At 43.2% G+C, this 4,521-nt stretch overlaps 4 pseudogenes; all 4 read right to left on the reverse strand.

Annotated features, from left to right (window-relative positions):
• Positions 1–1,900: 1,900 nt before the first annotated feature.
• On the reverse strand, positions 1,901–2,135 carry LOC148368895 (U2 spliceosomal RNA; annotated as a pseudogene).
• Positions 2,136–2,163: 28 nt separating this feature from the next.
• LOC148368896 (U2 spliceosomal RNA) lies at positions 2,164–2,398 on the reverse strand (annotated as a pseudogene).
• Positions 2,399–2,426: 28 nt separating this feature from the next.
• Positions 2,427–2,661, reverse strand: LOC148368897 (U2 spliceosomal RNA; annotated as a pseudogene).
• A 28-nt stretch (positions 2,662–2,689) lies between these two features.
• On the reverse strand, positions 2,690–2,811 carry LOC148368898 (U2 spliceosomal RNA; annotated as a pseudogene).
• Between the last annotated feature and the right edge of the window lie 1,710 nt (positions 2,812–4,521).

Raw genomic sequence — 4,521 nt, forward strand, 5'->3', positions numbered from 1 at the left:
TAGTAAAAAACATTCTCACAGGAGCTTGACTAGTAAATTAATGGAATCAAACGTGTACTTTAGCTGGAGGGGTTGGGGTCTTTTTTTAGGGTCACAATTAAAATATGATTCGGGGATGTAAGATTTAATTATAAAACAAGTATTTAAGGATCTTTTCCCCTAGTATTTTTTAATTAAGTACAATATAATCTTTTGTAGTGTTCATCTGCATTGCGTTTGTATAAAAAAAAGACTTTTAAAATAAATGAATGAATAAAAAGAAATAGGGATGGGTTTCCTCAATGTTCTCTGGTTGATTAATTGTCACCAACTGCAGTTGCCTGTTTTTGGCTACATCCAGTGGACATATTTAAAACTTCAGTTCATTGTGTGATGCAATGCTGCTCTTTTTTCTGTTAGTGTTTCTCAGCATTGTCTTGCTGGCTGTATTAAATCCGTTCGAAGGTCTGATGTGGCCCACGCCCCGTATTTTTGCGACTTCTTAACACCACAGTTGCGCTCTTTCTCAAATTAGATTTGTGATTTATGACAAATTTGGAGAGAGAAAGGGTGAAAGACAAGTATATGAAGCTCTGCCGTGTGGTCAAAGGCAGCTCATTGTATGACGCTTTACAGCTTATTTCTCTCTTGTGCTTCTTTCAACATTGGGTCACATAAACTAATATGGCGGGCCACATTTGGCCCGCGGGCCATGAGTTAGACATGTAAAGTAAACAGTGCATAACAGTGAAGTAAAAATAACAAACTGCCATCCGAAGAAATGTCATTTGCAACTGTCCAAAATTTAAAACAGAATACATTTATCATTCATGTTGATCACTCTTTGGACACAAGCGGATTTAGGAGCTTACATTTTAAGCTGCTTTCAATTTGAAGAACTTGGAAATGGGTGAGAGCGGCATGGAGGATTGGTGGTTAGCGCACAGGCCCACGGTGCAGAGAATCAGGGTTCAAGTCCAGCTACAGAAGCCTCCCCGTGTGGAGTTTGCATGTTCTACCCATGCCTGCGTGGATCTTCTCCAGGCATTCCAGTTTCCTCCCACACGTCAAAATATGCATGTCAGGTTAATTGGCCGGTTCAAATTGTCCCTAGGTGTGTATGAGCGAGTGAGTTGTCCCTGTGTGCCCTGCGACTGGCCGGCAACCAGTTCAGGGTGTCCCCTGTCCACTGCCTGAAGATAGCTGGAACCCTACAGTGGATAAGCGGTGCAGATAATGGATGGATGGATGGACCGGAATAGACGACAAGTCACCCTCACTATCATACATGCAATTTAAAATCTTTAAAATCAAGTTTAAGACAGTGAGAGAAAACCCACAAATACTATGAGGGTTAAAAAACAACAGCCTATATAAGCATTTAAGCTAATCAGACTTTTCTTTCCTGCCATACAGTATTTGAATCTGCATTCCGTCTTTTAGTCTTGTTAAAGTTGCTTGCACTTACAGGAATCCCTCGGATTTTAGTAACTGTAAATTCCGGACATTCAAGCTAAACACAATCGGGCAGTCCGATATGGAAGGAAACAGCTATCGCGCACAAACATTACTTTGCAAGCGTGATTCTAGCGTGTTTTTGAATTAGGGAGCGTGGGACGACGTGTATGTGACAAAGTCGCTATCCCAGGCTAAAGGAAGACGACTTTGATGACGTCAGCTATAAGGAGGAAGATGAGGACAGCTCACCAGGGGGTTTTGGGGTTTTTAAGGGTTATTGATCTATCTTCGTTATTCATTATCCATGGGGTTTTTAAGGGTTATTGTTCTATCTTCGTTATTCATTATCCATTATCCGTTATCGGTCAGTTCATAACACGCTACAAAGCCTAGGAGCCGGGACACTTACTCTCAGCCAAAAGGCCAAGCTAAGGTCCTAGCCCTAAAGCCTTGCTGCGATCATTGCGAATGCACCGTTCCCGGAGGTACTGCAATACCGGGCCGATGCGTGGAGTGGACAGAGCAAGCTCTTATTCCATCTCCGAAATGCAAAAATCTAAGTGGGTTTTGGGGTTTTTAAGGGTTATTGATCTATCTTCGTTATTCATTATCCATTATCCGTTATCGGTCAGTTCATAATACGCTACAAAGCCTAGGAGCTGGGACACTTACTCTCAGCCAAAAGGCCAAGCTAAGGTCCTAGCCCTAAAGCCTTGCTGCGATCATTGCGAATGCACCGTTCCCGGAGGTACTGCAATACCGGGCCGATGCGTGGAGTGGACAGAGCAAGCTCTTATTCCATCTCCGAAATGCAAAAATCTAAGTGGGTTTTGGGGTTTTTAAGGGTTATTGATCTATCTTCGTTATTCATTATCCATTATCCGTTATCGGTCAGTTCATAATACGCTACAAAGCCTAGGAGCTGGGACACTTACTCTCAGCCAAAAGGCCAAGCTAAGGTCCTAGCCCTAAAGCCTTGCTGCGATCATTGCGAATGCACCGTTCCCGGAGGTACTGCAATACCGGGCCGATGCGTGGAGTGGACAGAGCAAGCTCTTATTCCATCTCCGAAATGCAAAAATCTAAGTGGGTTTTGGGGTTTTTAAGGGTTATTGATCTATCTTCGTTATTCATTATCCATTATCCGTTATCGGTCAGTTCATAATACGCTACAAAGCCTAGGAGCCACTACACTTACTCTCAGCCAAAAGGCTAAGCTAAGGTCCTAGCCCTAAAGCCTTGCTGCGATCATTGCGAATGCACCGTTCTCGGAGGTACTGCAATACCGGGCCGATGCGTGGAGTGGACAGAGCAAGCTCTTAGTCCATCTCTGGATTGCTAAAATCAATGATCATTTTCCATGATTGTATTTATAATCCTAGAATCACAGGCCTGCACCTTGGATCCATGCTCATTACAAGTGCAGTATGTTTTTTTAACAGAGCTGTTTGCTGTGTTGCAAGCGTTTTCCTAGTAGTGTTTTGCTACCCTTCACAGGCATGGTTTGGGATAAAAGTTCTCTCGGTGTACCCTCTTTCTTTGTAAATATGTGTAACAATGGATAATATGTATTTGCAACTGTATATTTTTGTAATGTATTTATTTTAGAAACTTGTTCTGATATGTTTTGTACGAGCAAATGAGAAAGAAGGGGCGGGGCATACGCGGGCTGACGGGAAGTGGAGTAAAGGTGAGACGTGTTTGTGGATGCGGCCGACAATAGTGGATATATATATATTTTCCCACCCTTACCTTTGGAAGTATACACTTTTTTCCTTGGATTACTTTCAACGGGCACCTGGACTCTGCAGGGCTGCATTAAATGTTAAGTACTGGTATCATTTTCCGATCATTTTGACGGCTGTGATTTTTGGACTGTGTACTTTAATGTTTTGCTCTGTCCACTCCACGCATCGGCCCGGTATTGCAGTACCTCCAGGAACGGTGCATTCGCAATGATCGCAGCAAGGCTTTAGGGCTAGGACCTTAGCTTGGCCTTTTGGCTGAGAGTAAGTGTCCCGGCTCTTAGGCTTTGTAGCATATTATGAACTGACCGATAACGGATAATGGATAATGAATAACGAAGATAGAACAATAACCCTTAAAAACCCCAAAAACCCCTTGGACTGTATCGGGTATGGATTAATTTCGTGTTTGTGTTGCGTATTTTCAATGTGGGCGCATGCAGCTAATATACAGGTGCGGCTTGTGTATGTACAAAATTGGTTTTCCCCCCGAAATGTGGTGGGTGCGGCTTATAATCAGGTGTGCTCTATAGTCCGGAATTTACGGTAATCATGACGTAAAAGTTCGTGAAGTTCGTGAAGTATCGACGCCCCTTTGTACTTCTAACTTACCTCAAGATAACTTCCATACCGTAAACAACTGTAACAAAATACCAACAATACATTCCAAATAGAAACCCAGAACACAGATGCAGTTGAATGAATGTTTTTTGTAAAAAGTCCAATGAAATTAGAAGACTTCTCCTTCAAGAGTAAGAAGGCGATTTAGAGAATGCCTAACTAGCTCGATGCTAGCATTGGCATCTTTAAATTGAGCCATGTCTCTCCGAGGATTAAAACACAACTGTCCTGATTGTAGCGGTGTCCCATGACCTGAAGCTCCAGGTCATCAGTTTTATAGGTAATGGATCTCGCGTTGGTGTAATACTGTCACGAGACCGGACCAGATCGGAGGCAGGAGGCAGGAAGGGAGAACTCATTCGCGTTAATGATCAGATACTTTTATTAAGGAAAATAAAAGTCGCCCAACACTCAGGGACAAAACAAAACAAAACAAAACAAAAACAGGCTTACAGGCAAACAGGAACTCAGACTAGGAATACTCACAAAACAGGCTTTTACTCAGAACAGGCAAACACAGGTTTCCTCTAGTCAAACAGAACAGATTATGGAGAACAGAAAACGCAATGAACCAGCCACCAGCAATCCCCAAAACCCGCCTTTAAGAAGCACACACGCAAATTAGACGATCTGCTACAGCCGGTGCCCAGGGGGCGGGGCCAGCCGGTCGCCACGGCGACCACGCTGGACATGACAAATACATGTTTAGCAGGGGTAG

Source organism: Urocampus carinirostris, chromosome 3 (genome assembly GCF_059441175.1).
Source record: "Urocampus carinirostris isolate Australia breed hairy pipefish chromosome 3, RoL_Ucar_1.0, whole genome shotgun sequence".
Classification (NCBI taxonomy): Eukaryota; Metazoa; Chordata; class Actinopteri; order Syngnathiformes; family Syngnathidae; genus Urocampus; species Urocampus carinirostris.